Source organism: Palaemon carinicauda, chromosome 33 (genome assembly GCF_036898095.1).
Source record: "Palaemon carinicauda isolate YSFRI2023 chromosome 33, ASM3689809v2, whole genome shotgun sequence".
In the NCBI taxonomy this organism is placed as follows: Eukaryota; Metazoa; Arthropoda; class Malacostraca; order Decapoda; family Palaemonidae; genus Palaemon; species Palaemon carinicauda.
The window spans coordinates 21916023-21936376 of NC_090757.1; the positions used below are offsets into that span (position 1 = coordinate 21916023).

General features: G+C 44.9%; 1 long non-coding RNA gene across 2 annotated transcripts in view; it reads left to right on the forward strand.

The window, feature by feature from the left end:
• The first annotated feature begins 2502 nt into the window (after nt 1-2502).
• The window catches only part of LOC137625887 (uncharacterized), a 199960-nt gene continuing 182108 nt past the window's right edge, over nt 2503-20354 (forward strand). Inside the window, exon 1 of one of the 2 annotated variants that reach the window (XR_011040934.1) lies at nt 2503-2611. This is a non-coding gene — a long non-coding RNA (uncharacterized lncRNA). Of the gene's footprint in view, nt 2612-3862; nt 3970-20354 lie in introns of those variants that run through there. The other variant, XR_011040936.1, reaches the window with a different exon arrangement.

A 20354-nucleotide genomic window follows, 5' to 3' on the forward strand; every position in this document is an offset into this window, starting at 1 on the left:
CATGATCCACAAACAGACTACAGAAAGAGGCAGCATTGTATCAAGACCACTGGGGTGGTAAACAAATAGATTAAGACCACCTCTGCACCAAGAGCCAGCTAGAAATATTTTGCTAATCCAAAAAAAAATCCCTAAGAAGCCATTCTACCTAGACTTAAGGCTAAGCCATCATGGACTTTAAAGAAAGGATTCTGCCAAAAGATCCTATCATATCTGATGTCAAACACAGCCAATAGCAACCCTGATGAGGGGAATAGCTTTTGAACATGGACTAGGATTGGATGGTATTGTTGAGACAGGGTGAGCAGTTCAGAATGCCGTTCCTATATCTGGTTATCATAAGTACGAGCAAAATGCACTTGAATAAGGGGTAAAATTTAGAATGGGACAAAGAATTAAGATTCTATAGGGGGTTAGTGCAGTAAGTGTATCTCGTGCAGCTCTAAAGCCATTACTCAAGGGTATTTGCAGTGTCCTCTTGACCCCTACCTGCACCCACTTTACAGCCTTCTACTTCCATTATTTTACCTTTCTATCTGCCTGTCAACCTCTTTTTGACTACAGTGTGACTGATTTCAAACCCCAATTACACTTTCACCAGGAATAACCTCCCTGGCCCCTGTACTTTTACCCAAATAATATAAATCGTTTAAAATCTAATAAACATTAAATGTCTAAAGCAGATAGGAAAAGTATTTATTATTATTGTTATTATTATTATAATTAGCAAAGCTACAGCCCTAGTTGGAAAGACAGGATGCTAAAATTCCAAGGGTTCCAACAAGGAAAAATAGGCCAGTGAAAAAAGAAATAAATAAACTATAAGAGAAGTAATGAACAATTAAAAGAAAACATTTTAAGAACAGTAACAACATTAGAATAAATTATTTCATATATATAGTAAAATTTGAAAAAAAGGAGGATAAAAATAAGAGAGAATAGTATACCCAAGTGTACCTTCAAGCAAGATAACGCCCCCCTAAGACAATGGAAACTATTCAAGATTAGAGAATTGTGACTTGATTTTGGAGTGTCCTCCTATGAGAAGAGCTGCTTACCATAGCTGAAAAGTCTATTCTACCCTTACCAAGAGGAAAGTAGCCACTGGGCAGTTACAGTGCAGTGGTTAACCCTTAAGCAAAGAATTGTTGGTGATCTACAGTGAGTGTTGTCAGGTATATGAGGAAAGAGGAGAATGTGCATATATATATATATATATATATATATATATATATATATATATATATATATATATATATATATATATATATATATATATATATATATATATATATATATATATATATATATATACACACACACACACACCAGATTATTTAGTGTATGTGTAGGCAAAGAAAAATTGATCCGTAATGAGGGAGATGGATACAATATAGTACTGTACTGTCTGGCCAGTCAAAGGACCCAGTAACTCTAGCGGTAGTATCTCAACAGGTTGCTGGTGCCCCAGCCAACCTACAACCCGATGTAAAAAGAAAATCAAGAAAAATGTAATTTCAGATGGCACATAAAAGAAATATTTAATTCAAGTTTTTGAAAGTTGTAAATTAAAACTATAAATGAGGCTAAAATTCATTGTAATTTTTTTCTTACTACCTCTCCTTTCAAAACATTTCAAAACACAAGCTCATTGAAACTTATAATTCCTGGGTAGATTCTGGTAATATTCTTTACAGATTCTCCTCTGTCCTCATACACCTGACAACACAGATTACCAGACAATTCTTCTTCACTCAAGGGGTTACTGTACTAATTGTTCAGTGGGGTTACTGTACTAATTGTTCAGTGGTCACTTTAATTTTGGTAAGGGCAGAAGAGACTCTTTAGCTATGGTCAGCAGGTCATCTAGGAGGACACTCCAAAATCAAACCATTGTTCTCTAGTCTTGTGTAGTTCCATAGCTTCTGTGCCATGGTCTTCCACTGTCTGGGGTTAAAGTTCTCTTGCTTGAGAGTACACTCGAGCACACTATTCTATCTCATTTCTCTTCATCTTGTTTTGTTAAAGTTTATATAGGAGATATTTATTTTAATGTTGTTACTCTTAAGATATTCTATTTTCCGTTTTTCCTTTCCTTGCTGGGCTATTTTCGCTGTTGGAGCCTCTGGGCTTATAGCATCCTGCTTTGCCATCTGGAGTTGTATTTTAGCAAGTAATAATAATAATAATGATAATAATAATATCCAAAGAATGCTATGTCTTCACTTGGTTTAAAAAAAAAAAAAAAAAAAACTTATTGTATGGATGACGTCAGGCGGAAGACAACAGCAAGCGCAAGCCAAAGTGACCAGGGTTGCCAGTTTGGCCTTTTTTCCGGCCAAAAAAAACTCAAATTTGACCTTTTGTATTTAAATAGGTTGGCCTTTAGTAATATGAAAAAAGCCGAGCCTTAAATACTATATTTTTGACCTTTTTTTATTAATGGGTTGACCTTTTAAAGCCTCTGTTGATTAGAAATTGACCTTTTCTCATTTAGAAAACCTGGCAAACACATGGTAAATCAGTCGTCACTTTCAAAAGAGTTCTGAAACATGAATTGTTGTGCAATCCAAACCCAAGTACGAGACATCTTCCAACTTAAATGTAACAGGTAAAAAGTGTAAGTTCCCTTCTATAATGCCTATGACGTGCAATATAAAACTCACATAGGCCTAAACTTAACTAAGTTAAGTGTTAAAACTTGCGGCTAATAGTAATCGGAATAGATCTGTATGTTTGTTGAGGTAATTTCACTCATATCTTTTGTCTTTTATCAGAACACGTTAAATTTATGTTTGCTGCAATACAATATTTTGTGAAAACTTGAGCTGGGCATAATTTAGGAATGGGCTGCCTTCAAGAAATAAAGCATTTTCTTTGGAAATTAATTGTGATATCTGAAATAAGTAGCCTAATTGTAGCTCCACTCCATGTGTTTGTAAAAATTATAATCACTGATAGAAAAATAGTAGGCTATTAATTAATAGTCAAATGGGGCGAATAGTACGTATTATCAATTGAATATTTTACAAAATTTCATTTTGACTGAAACGAACCTGTCCTTGAATAATCAAGGAACTAAAAACAATCCAGGATCCATAATCCATGATCCTTTGTTGTTTTTTTTTTTCTTTTTAGAAAATCGTATTCAAAAGTAAGTAGACCACAGGTATATATTGTTTTATTATTTGGATGAACAATTGATTGTAATTCCATAAAGATATCATTGTGCACTTTCATTTTTTATGCTGTTCTGTCTTTAGTGTGATTGGGTAAATATATAATACTTTAGTTTCTTGCCAAATACATGAACCATATATTTTTCCTACTGACTATCTTGTGTTTTATGCATTTTTGACCATGATTATTGGGGCCAACCCCCAGTTCATGACTATTTAAACCCCCCTTATTAAAAGAATTAGGGGAGTCCCAGTGAGAAACGTTTTTTTTTGGTGTGGAAATGTTATAAACGAGTGATTTACAGCAATAATAACGGTCAGAATGGCAAAATAAGGAATAGACAACCAATTTGAAAAACATATGGGGTAAATGTCCAGATTGGTGTTGCACATTGCATAGAAACATGAGGAAATGAATAAAAAAGAAACTAAGACTTACTCGTACACACAAAATGTAAGCATAAACCTACTACTACAATTATGGGGGACCCCAGTGGGAAGAGGGTTTTTTTGGGGGGTGGGAGGAGAAAAGTGATTTTGGGCACTACCGAATCTAATACAACCACCTAACCTAACCTAGGGCCCTGTACCCCTACCTAGTCCTACCGGGGGAAGGGCCTCGCCACCCCCTGCGATCCCCCCCCCCCCCTTAAGGCCACAGTGATTTTCGGGGCCAAACGTAGCGGACTAGTTTGTCTGCGGATTATAGTAGTTACAGGGATCATTTGAGCTAAAAAGAAGACACAGTCAACAATAACAACAGACTTAGAGGAAGGAAGACAAAAGTAGAGTGAGTTTGATAGTCGATATTTCGACTGTTATTGAATTTTACTAAATTATCTCACTGGGTATACCACTATTTACATACATTCCTACACATTCTAGTAAAAATACATTGAATATCACTGATATCTTCAACTTAACAAATCCACCTAACCTAACAGTTCCCAGGCCAACCCCCCCCCCCCTGGGTCCCCTTCCCAGGTCACAACCTCTAGCAGTAATTGGTAAATATGTACTTTAATTTCTAGCCGAGTACATGAATCATATATTTTTCCTACTTATCTTGTGTTCTATGCATTTCTGACCTAGATTATTGGGGCAAACCGCCCATTCATGAGTTTTTGGACCCCCTTATATAAAGACAATTATGTGTGGGCCCAGTGGGAAACCTTGTTTTATTTGGGTATGGAAATGTTATAAGCGAGTGATTTGCAGCCATGATCATGGTCAGAAATGCAAAATAAGCAGAAGATAACCAGTTGGAAAAATATATGGTTCATGTAAGTGGCTGAAAACAGGCCAAACAAGATCATTCAATACTTTTGAGATTTTTTAAAGGGTACAGAACCTAACAAGCCCACCTAACCTAACCTAACCTAGTAGTTCCGAGGTCACAACTCCCAGCAGGGGCCAAGCCCCCCGACCTCACTTCCCAGGTCACAGCCCCCTAGCTGCTGGGATTTCCTTTACCAGACCCTCCTCCATCCTATGACCCAGAGCTCATGATGTCAGTGGCGTTGCTACGTCCCTGGCGTTCTAGAAAATATTTTGTGGGGCAGGTGTTGCAATCGGGCGTGTGGAAACGTCAGTCGACCTTCACTGCCCACTACCTGCAAAGACGTAACTCACAGGAACATGGAGACCTTTTCCATTGGTTCTGTGGTAGTCGCACAACAAATGGTCTGAACACCTCAAGCTCCTTGATGGGCAAGTAGTGGAGGGTTGAGGGCTGAAGTTACCCGGGTTATTCTGGGGTGAATGGTAAGAATGACTGGCTCCTCTCTTCCTTCCATCTTCTCCCCTCTGGGGGGAAAACAGCTCCGCAAGCCTCAGCATAGCAGACCTCACCTCGCTACAGGTAAGTCTTGAGTATTAAATAATACAGTACTTCTTTACGTCCCCAATACATCATTGAGGGAGGGTATTGGGTAAGTCTTAAGAACTCTATTTCTTGTACTTGAGTTCCTATGTTAAAAACAAGCCACACTGCTAGTTTCACTGACTCACAAGCTTCTGCAGGCCGTTATCAGTGCATTACCTCATATCGGTACTTGAATTTAGCGAGGGTAGGGTTCCTTCTACAATCGATCACAGATCAAAATAGAGTGAACCCCGGGTCATGACCAAGGAATTCCGCCCTCCTAAGAGTAAGTCACCCCTATAAATAGCGGAGGGTTTGTATTTGTGCCGGAGCAAATAACAAATTTGGAAGTAATTTGTATTTTCCCTAGCATACAAACTTGATGCTCTTTATACAAATTGGCTCGTCTTTCAGCTATGCCGAAAGTAATACCTCTATGAATAGCTTCAGGTTTGTAAGATAGGAAAAATGGAAATTACTTCCAAATTTGTTATTTTTCGTTAGTTGTTGTTTTCTTGTGTTCTGATGTTATTACCCTCCGCAAATGTATCGTTTTATTTATACCACCTCCCAACTGTAATTTTGGGAATTCCAGGGGAGGTATTGAAAAGTTATTAATTGCAGAAGAGAATAATAGCAGAAACAAACAAAATAACAAGAAAGCCAACAGGAAAAATAATGTTTCAGGCAAAAATATGAGAAGAAATAACAGTTGCGAAAGCTATCATGGGACCGTTTTCTTCAAAGCCCGATTTCTATTGAACATAAACTTGGTAAACTTCTCTAAATGCTTGTATCTACGTGCATGTTGGTTAATGAACTATCACTAATTACTCTCATACTGATCATTGCTAAGCCGTGGTTCGCTTCACTTGCAATTAAACATTGCAACACCTCCTATGTTCTGGCAAGTGGTACATATTGCGCTACGCGCGCTCGCCCCGTGATCGAGTATTTTGTCGTATCCTTAGTTTACACTAAGTCATGATCTACGAGTATATTGGGTAATGAACTAACAATAATTATTCACGTACTGATCTTTGCTCAGCCGTGACTCGCTTCGCTTGTAATTAAACATTACATCACCTACTATGTCCTAGCAAGTGGTACATATTGTGATATGCGCATTCACTGCATGAGCTAGTATATGCTGTATCCTTAGTTTATACAGAGCCTTAATTCTATAATGACTTAATAGTTGGAGTGGAAGTCAGAATACCCCAAATCAGGAGTGAAAACTGGCTGTACGGTTTGAGATGCCCCACTCGGTCCTGCTTGTTCGGTAAGGTCACTAGGTCCTGGTTGTGCGGTAAGGCCACTAGGTCCTGGTTGTGGGGTATGGCCACTTGGTCCTGGTTCGAACAGATGTTGGAGCGCGAAGCTACAACTTGCCCTTTTGTTAAATATGTATTCACCCTCAAGTTTGTATAATTGATAATCAACACCAAAATACTTGTCCATGGGGCTAACGTGCATAGCGAAACATGTTCCGCTTGCCAGAACATATGAGCAGTGAGATACAGGTATTGTTTAATCGCAAGCGAAGCGAGCATATGGCAGAGTAAAAACCAATAAATCGTGAGCTAAATTAAGTAACGAGGTATTTGTAATACAATGATTGAACACTTACGAACGACTCTATAGAAAATGGGATGGGAATACCCATTTTCTATGCGTCCAGAAGTCCTGGCAAACAAAAGCTTTTACTTTGTTTTGATAACGATAACTTTTTTATTATGATCACTTTTATGACGATGACTGACGGAAAAAGTTTTAAAAAGTTAATCTAATTATAAACACAATTAAGTATATCCGCCAGGAATCATGATGAAAATTGTTCAGAATGCTGCAAAATATATTACAAACCAGTCTTATTTTCTACAAACCGTGTATTGCACCATTTTATATTTATATTGATTGATCTGCAGCCATATTAGAGTATATGGGAACCCAATTTGTTATGGAGCCTTGTGATTGAGGCGAATTCCCCCTCCCCCCAAAAAAAAACATGCAGAGTAAAACAAAATTTTGAATGCTTATCAAGGTTGTAAGCCTTACCCAAGTATATAGAGTGAATGTTCATAATGGTATGATAACTCGAACTAAGAGAATAAGAGGTGATTATGGTGCATTGATTAGATTTGATAATATTGTAATAATTATGAATTTATTTTTAAAGTTATAGACTTCTTAATTGTGGTTACAACTGAAAAACCATAATTGATAAGAAACATGAGGACAACGTGACATTCTCTACTTAATCTGACATATGGTAAATGTTTACTATAACACAATACTACTAGCCTTCTGGCTAGTACAACAGTAATCTGTTCGCCTTGCATTCGCTTGACAGCAGATCGATCCCAGCCCAGGACTGTGAGTTTAAGCTGTTTACTAGGGATGCCACTGCAGTGGTTGGGCACCACAGTGGGGCGTTGGGCTTTCTCGGCTGACGTTCTGGTGAGCATCTATTGTGATGAAATTGGAACTGAAACCAGGCACCTTTATATTACAATATTTAGGTAGTAGGTTGGCCAGGGCACCAGCCATCTGTTGAGATACTGCCACTAGAGAGTTATGGGGTCTTCTGACTGGCCAAACAGTACTACATTGGATCCCTCTCTCTGGTTACGGTTAATTTTCCCTTTGCCTACACATGCACACAGCGAATAGTCTGGCCTATTCTCTACTTATTCTCCTCAGTCCTCCTACACCTGACAACACTGAAATTACCAAATAATTCTTCTTCACCTAAGGGGTTAATTACTGCTCTGTAATTCTTCAGTGGCTACTTTTCTCTTGGTAAGTGTAGAAGACTCTTTAGCTATGGTCAGCAGCTCTTCTAGGAGGACACTCCAAAATCAAACCATGTTCTCTAGTTTTGGGTCGTGCCATAGCCTCTGTACCATGGTCTTCCACTGTCTTGGGTTAAAGTTCTCTTGCTTGAGGGTACACTCAGGCACACTGTTCTGTCATGTTTCTCTTCCTCTTGTTTTGTTAAAGATTTTAGTTTATATAGGAAATATTTATTTTTCAATATTAAACTTAGCCGGTGATCATATAGCTGTCAGCTCTGCTACCCGACAGAAAAACCGAAGGACAAAATACGCCAGCGATCGCTATACAGGTGGGGGTGTACATCAACAGCGCCATCTGTCGAGCAGGTACTAAGTACTCCAATGTCAACAAAGAACCAATTTTCTCTCTGTCGTGCCACCGGCAAGACCTACTAATACGCTGTTGCTTTCTGGATTGATTTTCACGTTATTTGGTGAAGTATTCATTTCTGGTTATTAGCTTTCGCTGTGCAGAGGTTATCTTCAATACTTCCTTGCATTCTTTTATTGAATTTTGGATTATTTGTTGACGACTTGGATAGATTTTGAATTCCCCCTTTGACTAATTCAAGATGTCTGACCCTTCTCAAGTCCCCAAGTACAGGAAGTGTAGCGCTAGGGATTGTTCAAGGCGTCTTCCGAAGGCCTCTATCGATCCGCACACCATTTGTTCCAATTGTCGGGGTAAAGCCTGTCAATTGGAAGATCGATGTGAGGAATGCGTTGGGCTTTCGGAATTCGATTTTCAAGAATTCCTGAAATATGCACGTAGGCTAGAGAGAGATAGAGTCAGGAGGAGTTCGTCTCGCTCAGTTGATTTTTCCTCTCCCCATGCCCCACAACCTATTCCTTCCCCTGTGGTGGTTGCCCCCGACCCCCCTTCTAGCTCTCATCAACCTTCGATGGCAGATATGATGCGTGCCATCCAGGCTCTGGGTGAGAGAGTCGAGTCATTGGCGAGTGACCGCAATCAACTCATGGCTGACGTCAGGGAGTTGAAGGGTAAGAGTGCAGTGGGAAGTGAAGTGAGTGTTAGTGCAGTGAAAAGTGTCAGTGTTACGCATGAGGGTGAGTCTGTTCGTGCCTGTCGTCCTCCCAGTCCGGGACCTCTTGCAAGCTCCCAAGCCCAGGGGAGAAGCAATGTCGTACGACCAAAGGGTTCGACAGGCTTTAATCAGCGGACAGACGTTCCCTCCGTGGTTTCGGACGTATCTTGCCTAGATCGCCCCACCCACAAGAAGACGAGTGAGCCCGTTCATTCCTCGTCTGCGGAAGAGGTTTCACGCCAGAAACGATGGACCAAGGTCTCACGGCCTCTTAAACGCAAGGTCCCTTCCGCGCAAGTCCAACGGCCCAGGTGTAGCCACTGGGTCAGTTCGGACTCGCTGCAGTCCTCCGACGACTGCACACCTCCTAAGAGAGGCAAAGTGGTACCGCAACAGGCAGTAACTCCGTCTGTTGCCGCACCTGCTGCTGTAGACCCTAAGTGGTCTTTGCTACAGTCTATGCAGACTCGGTTAGCTTCTTTCATGCAGGAGTATCGTGCGGAGAAGGTTGACGCTGCACCCGTTAGCCTACAACCAACCACGGTTGTGCGCCCAGTAGACGCTGAGGCTGCCTGCTCCCGCACTCCGGCTGTGAGAGCTCCACCACCCATGCGCAGTCGACCCTGCCAGACGCATGTTGACGTTCACCGACGCACGGAACCCTCCGTTGACGTTCGTGTGCTACCACAACAACAGGAGGGTGGAGTTAAGTTACCGTGTTTTGACGCGGTGCGTCAACCTCCGCAACCCGCGGTGGTCTCCGCTAACCGACCACAGTCAGGAGTAGACGCTTTGCGTCCCCACTCAACTATGGTTGTTGCCAGTTCACAGACTGACCAACAGTTCCATGACGTTGGGTCCAGTGCAGCCACGCATGCACCCGTGCTGCCGGACTCAGCCGACCAGCTTTTACCTACTCCTTTGCCGCTTCCTCCTCAACATTCAGACGATGGACTCTCTGATGATGACGACGCTGCACATCTTGACGACCAACACTCGGACATCGACGAACCCAAGACCACGCCTCCCTCCTTAGACTTTAGGAAAGTGCTTGCGCTGTTCAAGGATTTATATCCTGATCAGTTTGTGTCTGCAGCACCACGCTCGCTTCCCTCTGAGTTCGCTTTAGGCATGCAGTCAGCAGCACCTGCCTTTACGAAGCTCGTACTCGCTCGCTCGTCCAAGAGAGCTTTAAGGGTACTGGGAGAGTGGTTGCAGTCCAAAAAGCAACTTGGGAAGACAGCCTTCATGTTTCCCCCGGCCAAGCTTGCTTCCAGATCTAGCGTCTGGTATGCCACGGGAGAAGTTCTCGGCTTGGGAGTTCCTGCCTCTGCCCAGGGCGACTTCTCAAGTCTGGTAGACTCTCCCCGCAGGCTGGCTATGAGACGCTCCAAGATTTGCTGGACTCCTTCGGATATGGACCATCTTATGAAAGGAGTATTTCGAGCATTCGAAGTCTTTAATTTCTTGGACTGGTGTTTGGGAGCGTTGAGCAGGAAGACCTCCCCTTCTGACAAGGAAACTTCCATGCTCATTATGTCCTGCATGGACAAAGCCATACGGGATGGTTCTAGTGAGCTTGCGGCTTCTTTCGTGTCCGGGGTCCTCAAGAAGCGGGATCACCTTTGCTCCTTGTCAGCTGGAGTCACCCCATGTCAAAAGTCGGAGCTTATGTTTGCTCCTCTCTCGAAGTGCCTCTTCCCTGAGGAGTTGATCAAGGAGATTGCCGCCTCCTTGATCCAGAAAGATACTCATGACCTGGTTGCGTCATCCGCACGCAAAGCCACCCCTTTGCCCTCCGTGCCTAGACCCAGGATGGACACTCCAGCGTCAAGATTCATTCCGCCCTTTCGTGGCAGAGCCGCCAGCAGAGGAGGTGCTCGTGCCGAAGGTCAACGCGGGAGCAAGAAGAAGGGTTCCAAGTCCTTTAGAGGCAGAGTCTTACTGCCACCTTCTTCAGACAGCAGTGGGAGCCAGGCTCAAGAACTACTGGCAGGCCTGGGAGAACAGGGGCGCAGACGCACAATCTGTGAAGTTACTCAGAGAGGGGTACAAGATTCCATTCTTGCGCAAGCCCCCTCTAGCAACAACTCCCATCGACCTCTCTCCCAGGTACAGAGAGGAGGACAAGAGACTAGCTTTGCAGCAAGAGGTGTCTCTCTTACTACAAAAGGGAGCGGTAATCAAAGTCCGGGACCATCAATCCCCGGGCTTCTACAACCGTCTCTTCTTAGTGGCGAAGAAGACAGGCGGGTGGAGGCCGGTGCTAGACGTCAGTGCTCTGAATGTCTTTGTCACAAAGCAGACGTTCGCCATGGAGACGACAAAGTCGGTTCTAGCATCGGTCAGGAAGGAAGACTGGATGGTCTCGTTAGACCTAAAGGACGATTACTTTCACGTCCCCATCCACCCAGATTCCCAACCTTTTCTAAGGTTCGTTTTCGGGAAGGTGGTATACCAGTTTCAAGCCCTGTGCTTTGGCCTAAGCACGGCACCTCTTGTTTTTACGAAACTGATGAGAAATATTGCCAAATTCCTGCATTTAGCAGACATCAGAGCCTCCCTCTATTTGGACGACTGGCTTCTAAGAGCTTCGTCAAGTCGTCGCTGTCTGGAGAATCTAAAGTGGACTCTGGATCTGACCAAGGAATTGGGTCTCCTGGTCAATATGGAAAAGTTCCAACTCGTCCCATCCCAAACTATAGTGTACCTAGGTATGGAGATTCAGAGTCAAGCTTTTCGGGCTTTTCCGTCGGCCCCCAGAATCAGTCAAGCCCAAGAATGCATCCAGAACATGCTGAAGAAGGACCGATGTTCAGTCAGACAGTGGATGAGTCTGATAGGGACGCTTTCATCACTGGAACAGTTCATCGCGTTAGGGAGACTCCACCTCCGACCCCTTCAATTTCACCTAGCTGTTCACTGGAGAAAGGGCAAGACGCTAGAAGCGGTCTCGATTCCTATTTCCGAGAAGATGAAGTCTTCACTGACTTGGTGGAAGGACAACATTCTCCTCAGAGAGGGTCTGCCACTGGCTGTTCAGACCCCCAACCACATTCTCTTCTCGGACGCATCGGACACGGGCTGGGGTGCGACATTGGACGGTCGGGAATGCTCGGGCACGTGGAATGCGGATCAAAGATCGTTACACATCAACTGCAAGGAGCTACTGGCAGTTCATCGGGCCTTGAGAAGCTTCAAGTCCCTCCTTCTAGGCAAGGTGGTGGAGGTGAACTCCGACAACACCACAGCCTTGGCGTACATCTCCAAGCAAGGAGGGACTCATTCGAGGACGTTGTACGAGATCGCAAGGGACCTCCTCACCTGGTCAAGAGATCGAAACATTTCGCTAGTAACGAGGTTCATTCAAGGCAGCATGAATGTCATGGCAGACCGCCTCAGCCGGAAGGGTCAAATCATCCCAACAGAGTGGACCCTTCACAAGAATGTATGCAAGAGACTATGGGCCTTGTGGGGTCAGCCTACCATAGATCAGTTTGCAACCTCGATGACCAAGAGGCTCCCAGTTTATTGCTCACCGATTCCAGACCCAGCAGCAGTTCACATAGATGCCTTTCTTCTGGATTGGTCCCATCTAGACCTTTATGCATTCCCCCCGTTCAAGATTGTCAACAGAGTACTGCAGAAGTTCGCCTCTCACGAAGGGACAAGGTTGACGTTGGTTGCTCCCCTCTGGCCCGCGAGAGAATGGTTCACCGAGGTACTGCAATGGCTAGTAGACGTTCCCAGAACACTTCCTCTAAGAGTGGACCTTCTGCGTCAGCCGCACGTAAAGAAGGTACACCCAAGCCTCCACGCTCTTCGTCTGACTGCCTTCAGACTATCGAAAGACTCTCGAGAGCTAGAGGCTTTTCGAAGGAGGCAGCCAGAGCGATTGCTAGAGCAAGGAGGACATCCACTCTTAAAGTCTACCAGTCGAAGTGGGAAGTCTTCCGAAGCTGGTGCAAGTCGGTCTCAGTATCCTCAACCAGTACCTCTGTAACTCAGATAGCTGACTTCCTTTTATACCTAAGGAAGGAAAGATCTCTTTCAGCTCCCACGATCAAGGGTTACAGAAGCATGTTGGCATCAGTCTTCCGTCACAGAGGCTTAGATCTTTCCAACAACAAAGATCTACAGGACCTCCTTAAGTCTTTTGAGACCTCGAAGGAGCGTCGGTTGGCCACACCAGGTTGGAACTTAGACGTAGTACTAAGATTCCTTATGTCAGAAAGGTTCGAACCACTTCAATCAGCCTCTTTTAAAGATCTCACTTTGAAGACCCTTTTCCTCGTCTGCTTAGCAACAGCTAAAAGAGTCAGTGAGATACACGCCTTCAGCAGGAACATTGGATTTACATCTGAAACGGCTACATGTTCCTTACAGCTTGGTTTTTTAGCCAAAAACGAACTTCCTTCTCGTCCTTGGCCCAAATCGTTCGATATTCCAAGCCTGTCCAATTTGGTTGGAAATGAACAAGAAAGAGTCCTATGCCCTGTAAGAGCTCTTAAGTACTATTTGAGACGTACTAAACCATTAAGAGGACAGTCGGAAGCTTTATGGTGCGCTATTAAGAAACCTTCTTTACCTATGTCGAAGAATGCAGTTTCTTATTATATCAGACTTTTGATTCGAGAAGCTCATTCCCATCTGAATGAGGAAGACCATGCTTTGCTGAAGGTAAGGACACATGAAGTTAGAGCTGTCGCAACTTCAGTAGCCTTCAAACAAAACAGATCTCTGCAGAGTGTAATGGATGCAACCTATTGGAGAAGCAAGTCAGTGTTCGCATCATTTTACCTTAAAGATGTCCAGTCTCTTTACGAGAACTGCTACACCCTGGGACCATTCGTAGCAGCGAGTGCAGTAGTGGGTGAGGGCTCAACCACTACATTCCCCTAATCCCATAACCTTTTTAATCTTTCTCTTGAAATGTTTTTTATTGTTGTTTTTTGGGTTGTCCGGAAGGCTAAGAAGCCTTTCGCATCCTGGTTGATTTGGCGGGTGGTCAAATTCTTTTCTTGAGAAGCGCCCAGATTAGAGGTTTTGATGAGGTCCTTTAGTATGGGTTGCAACCCTTCATACTTCAGCTCCTAGGAGTCGCTCAGCATCCTATGAGGATCGCGAGGCTCAGTAAGGAAGACATACTTAAAAAGGCAGAGTAATTGTTCAAGTCGACTTCCTTACCAGGTACTTATTAATTTTATGTTTGTTATTTTGAATAACTGCTAAAATGAAATACAAAATACTTAGCTCTTAATGTTAACATATAATGCTGGTCTCTACCCACCCCCCTGGGTGTGAATCAGCTATATGATCACCAGCTAAGTTTAATATTGAAAAATGTTATTTTCATTAGTAAAATAAATTTTTGAATATACTTACCCGGTGATCATAGATTAAAGGACCCTCCCTTCCTCCCCAATAGAGACCCAGTGGACCGAGGAGAAAATTGGTTCTTTGTTGACATTGGAGTACTTAGTACCTGCTCGACAGATGGCGCTGTTGATGTACACCCCCACCTGTATAGCGATCGCTGGCGTATTTTGTCCTTAGGTTTTTCTGTCGGGCAGCAGAGCTGACAGCTATATGATCACCGGGTAAGTATATTCAAAAATTTATTTTACTAATGAAAATAACATTTTAGTGTTCCTCTTCTTACAATTTTATTTTTCCTTGTTTCCTTTCCTCACTGGGCTATTTTCCCTGTTGGAGCCCCTGGGCTTATAGCATCGTGCTTTTCCAACAAGGCTTGTAGCTTAGCAAGTACAGTAATAATAATGATGATAATGAAGAACCTAAGTGTGCCTGGTGTATTTATAGGTACTTTAGAGTGTTCTGAGATAAATAAAAGGAAGAAACCTATATTTTTCAATTTTAAATATTTAACTTAGCCGGTGAATATATAATAGCTGACGTCTCCGGCGGCTCGACAGAAAAACACAAAAACTCGCGAGCGATCGCTATGAAGGTTGCGGGTGTGCCCACCAGCGCCAACTATCGGCCAGATACCGCATATACATGTAAACAGCTCCAATTCTTCTCTGTCGGTCTGATCGACAAGGTGTTCCATTACTCGCTGTTAACCTGGAGTTTTTCAACAGTCTTGGTGAAGTACTTCCTTTTGGTTTGAGCTTTCGCAGTGCAGGTGTTTTATCTTCAACTTAAACTCTTGAACTCTTTTTTGGATAGATTTAATTGTTGATGACTTTGGATTGTTTTTTTGGACTTTCTTTGACTTTTCAAAATGGCTGACCCTTCTCCAATTCCTAGATTTCGTAAATGTAATGCTAGGGATTGCAATAGGCGTCTTCCAAAGGCCTCTCTCGACCCACATACTGTGTGTTCTAATTGTCGGGGTAAAACCTGTCAATTAGGAGATCGGTGTGAGGAGTGCGTGGGCCTTTCGGAATTCGATTGGCTTGAGTTTGACAAGTATTCTCGTAAGCTAGAGAGAGATAGGGTGAGGAGAAGTTCCTCTAGATCGTTAGAATTTTCCTCCTCCCATGCCCCTGAACCTAATCCTTCCCCTGTAGTAGTTGTGCCTGAACCCTCTACTAGCACTCAGGAACCATCAATGCGGGATATGTTACGTGCCATTCATGCTTTGGGCGAGAGAGTTGAGTCGTTAGCTACGGACCGTAATCAACTCATGGCGGACGTAAAAGAGTTAAAGTGTCAGAGTGCCACATTAGAAAATCGTGGGAAAGTGATTAGTGCGCAAAGTGTTATCAGTGTTGCGACCGAGGGTTCGTCTGTTCGTGCCTGTCGTTCGCCTAGTCCGAGACCTCTTGCAAGCTCCCAAGCCCCAGGGAGAAGTAATGTCGTAGGACTTATGGGTTCGAGAGGCTTTAACCAACGAACAGACGTTCCCTCTATGGTTTCAGGCGTGTCTCGTCAAGACCGCCCCTACCATAAGACGAGCGAGACGGTTTTCTCCTCGTCATCCGAAGGCTTTTCGCGGAAGAAACCGTGGAGCAAGGTTTCGAGACCCTTAAAGCGAAAGTCAGTCCCTTCAGGACAGGTCCAGCGTCCTGGTTGTAGCCATTGGGACAGCTCTGACCCTGTGCAGTCATCGGAAGACTGCTCGCCGCCTAAACAGAAGCGTAACACAGGCTCCGAGAGTCTTAGTGTAGGCAAGGTTTTGCAGTCACAGACGTTACTCTCGTCTCTTACCGCACCCATTCCCGTTGATCCTAAATGGGTTGTACTGCAAGACATGCAGAATAAGCTTGCCTCTCTTATGGAGGACTATTCTGCTGAAAAGGTTCACGATGATCCTCGCCGCTTAGCTGATCGAGATCCTGGCCGTCAGCCGCCCAAACGAGCCTTTGCTCGTCCTGTTGACGTTTGCGTTACAAAGTCACGTCAGTCACGTTTTGTAGAGCCTCACTCGATGCAGTCCTGTGTTGACTTTCAGCCGCATGTGGACGTTCAGCCTCTGCCGAATGCTCTTGTTGACGTTCAGGACGTTCGCCAACCAGCGAAGTTGACTCGTTTTGACGTTGAGCGTCAAGCACCGCAGTCAAGAGTTGTTTTGACTGCTCAGTCTAGGCAGTCAAGGCAGTCTCGAGTTGACGTCGAGCGTCCTCCCGCTCCTGTTGTTGTTGACAGTCAGGCTGTTAAGCAGTTACATGACGTAGCGTCCTGGACTGCTACTGATGCTCCGGTGCGAGTGGACTCTGCTTGTCAAGCATTGCCACCAAGGCAGGTCTCGCCCTTGCTTGTAACTCAGCAGTTATCAGACGAAGCTCCTTCAGATGAGGACGTTGCTGATCCTCATCCTGATGATAATCCTTCAGATGTAGATGAACCTAAGGCGGTTCCTCCTTCGATGGACTTTAAGAAGATCATGTTGATTTTCAAGGATCTTTTTCCAGATCACTTTGTTGCTGTTGCTCCTCGTTCGCCTCCGTCTGAGTTTGCTCTAGGCTTACCTGCTACCAAGCCAGCCTTTACTAAGCTAGTGCTTTCTCGCTCTTCCAAGAGGGCTTTACGTCTTCTAGGCGACTGGTTGGATACCAGGAGGAGTTTGGGGAAGACGGCCTTTGCCTTCCCTCCTTCTAAGCTTGCTTCTAGATCGAGTGTCTGGTATGACACGGGAGAAGTTCTCGGCTTGGCAGTCCCTGCCTATGCCCAGGGTGACTTCTCAAGCCTCGTAGACTCTCCCCGTCGCCTGGCCATGAGACGCTCGAAGATTTGTTGGTCCTCCTCGGACCTTGACCATCTGCTTAAAGGCGTATACAGGGCCTTTGAAGTGTTTAACTTTCTTGACTGGTCATAAGGAGCTTTAAGTAGGAAGATCTCGTCTGCCGACCAAGATGTTTCCTTACTTATCATTTCCTGTATGGATAAAGCCATCCGCGATGGCTCCAATGAGCTCGCCTCCACCTTTACGTCGGGAGTCTTAAAGAAGCGAGAAACCCTTTGCTCTTTCCTTTCGGCAGGAGTTACTCCCTGTCAGAGATCGGAACTGCTCTTTGCTCCCTTATCAGCGGCCTTGTTTCCGCAACAGCTGGTTAAGGATATAGCTGCTTCGCTTGTGCAGAAGGACACCCATGACCTGATGGCATCCTCTGCTCGCAAAGGGGCTCCTTCTTCATCCTTTGCTGTGAGACCCAGGATCGAGACTCCTGCATCTAGATTTATCCCGCCCTTTCGTGGCAGAGCTCCCAGCAGGGGAAGCTCTCGTGCCGAGGGAAAGAGAGGAGCCAAGTCCTCCCGTGGCAGAGTCTGACTGCCCACAGCCTCAGACAGCGGTAGGTGCCAGATTGAAGAGCTTCTGGCAGGCCTGGGAGAAGAGGGGTGCAGACCAAGAGTCTGTTCTGTTGCTCAGAGAGGGGTACAAAATACCATTTGTACGCAAACCTTCTCTAGTAACAACTCCCATAGACCTCTCTCCCAGGTACCGAGAGGAGTCAAAGAGACAAGCCCTAAATCAAGAAGTGTCTCTGTTGCTAGAGAAGGGAGCGGTGGTGAAAGTCTCGGACCTTCAATCACCGGGGTTTTACAACCGTCTCTTCCTAGTCCCAAAGCATACAGGAGGTTGGAGACCGGTGCTAGACGTCAGTGCGCTCAACGTTTTTGTTACAAAAACAAAATTCACGATGGAGACCACGAAGTCCGTCTTAGCAGCGGTCAGAGAGGGAGACTGGATGGTCTCTCTCGACCTACGAGATGCGTACTTCCACATTCCTATACACCCGGATTCCCAACCGTTTCTGAGGTTTGTTTACAGGAATGTGGTGTACCAGTTTCGAGCCCTGTGCTTTGGCCTCAGTCCTGCTCCTCTCGTGTTTACGAGGCTCATGAGGAATGTGGCAAAATTCCTCCATCTATCAGGAATCCGAGCCTCCCTGTACTTGGACGACTGGCTTCTCAGAGCATCGTCCAGTCATCGCTGTCTGCAGGATCTACATTGGACGTTGGGTCTGGCCAAGGAGTTGGGACTTTTGGTCAACCTAGAAAAGTCCCAACTGATCCCATCCCAGACTATTCTATATTTGGGGATGGAGATTCGCAGTCCAGTTTTTCGGGCTTTTCCGTCTGCCACCCGAATAGAACAAGCCCTGCTCAAAGTCCAACTAATGCTGAAAAGAGAACGTTGTTCAGTCAGGAGTTGGATGAGTCTCGTAGGGACTCTCTCATCCCTGGAGCAGTTTGTCTCGCTAGGGAGGCTACACCTTCGGCCTCTCCAGTTCCATCTAGCCTCTCACTGGAACAAGGACAAGACGTTAGAGACGGTATCAATCCCAGTCTCCGAACCAGTAAAGGCATGCCTGAAATGGTGGGACAGCAATATCAGTCTGAGAGAGGGACTATCCCTAGCAGTCAAGAACCCAAACCACGTGTTGTTCTCAGACGCGTCGGATTTGGGTTGGGGTGCGACCCTGGACGGTCGGGAATGCTCGGGTCTGTGGACCTCAAGTCAGAAGAGCATGCACATCAACAGCAAGGAGCTATTAGTAGTCCACTTGGCCTTGATGAAATTCGAAAGCTTTCTTCGAAACAAAGTGGTAGAGGTCAACTCAGACAACACCACAGCTTTGGCGTACATCTCCAAGCAAGGAGGCACACACTCCCTCACGCTGTACGAGATCGCAAGGGACCTTCTCATATGGTCAAGAAATCGAGGCATCTCCCTGTTGACGAGATTCATCCAGGGGGACTTGAACGTCTTGGCAGACTGTCTCAGGTGATACCCACGGAATGGACCCTCCACAAGGACGTGTGCAAGAGTCTTTGGGCGACTTGGGGTCAACCCACCATAGACCTCTTTGCCACCTCGTTGACCAAAAGGTTACCAATCTATTGCTCACCAGTCCCAAATCCAGAGGCGATCCACATAGACGCGTTTCTACTGGATTGGTCTCATCTGGACTTATATGCATTCCCACCATTCAAGATAGTCAACAAGGTACTGCAGAAGTTCGCCTCTCACGAAGGGACAAGGTTGACGTTGGTTGCTCCCCTCTGGCCCGCGAGAGAGTGGTTCACCGAGGTACTTCAATGGCTGGTAGACATTCCAAGAAGTCTTCCTCTACGTAAAGAATGTTCATCAAAGCCTCCCCGCGCTTCGTCTAACTGCCTTCAGACTATCGAGAGACTCTCAAGAGCTCGAGGCTTTTCGAAGGAGGCAGCCAGTGCGATTGCGAGAGCTAGGAGAGCTTCTACCATCAGAGTATACCAGTCGAAGTGGGAAGTCTTTCGAGACTGGTGCAAGTCAGCATCTGTCCTCTTCCAGTACCTCTGTAGCCCAAATCACAGATTTTCTTTTACATCTGAGAAATGTTCGCTCCCTCTCAGCTCCCACGATTAAGGGCTACAGGAGCATGTTGGCTTCGGTCTTTCGTCATAGAGGCTTAGATCTTTCCAACAATAAAGATCTCCAAGATCTCCTTAAGTCTTTCGAGACCTCTAAGGAACGTCGTTTGGCAACTCCTGGATGGAACTTAGACGTGGTCCTAAGGTTCCTCATGTCAGACAGGTTTGAGCCATTACATTCAGCCTCCCTGAAGGATCTCACCCTCAAGACGCTTTTCCTAGTGTGCTTGGCTTCGGCTAAAAGGGTCAGTGAAATTCATGCCTTCAGTAAGAACATCGGCTTTTCTACAGAAAAAGCCACATGTTCACTTCAACTTGGTTTCCTGGCCAAAAATGAACTGCCTTCTCGTCCTTGGCCTAAGTCATTTGATATACCTTGCCTGTCAGAGATCGTAGGCAACGAACTTGAAAGAGTGCTGTGTCCAGTTAGAGCTCTTAAGTTCTACTTAGCTCGTACTAAGTCCTTACGAGGTGGATCTGAGGCATTATGGTGCTCAGTTAAGAAACCATCATTGCCTATGTCAAAGAATGCTTTGTCTTATTTTATCAGATTTTTAATACGAGAGGCTCATTCTCACTTGAATGAAAAAGACCGATGCTTGCT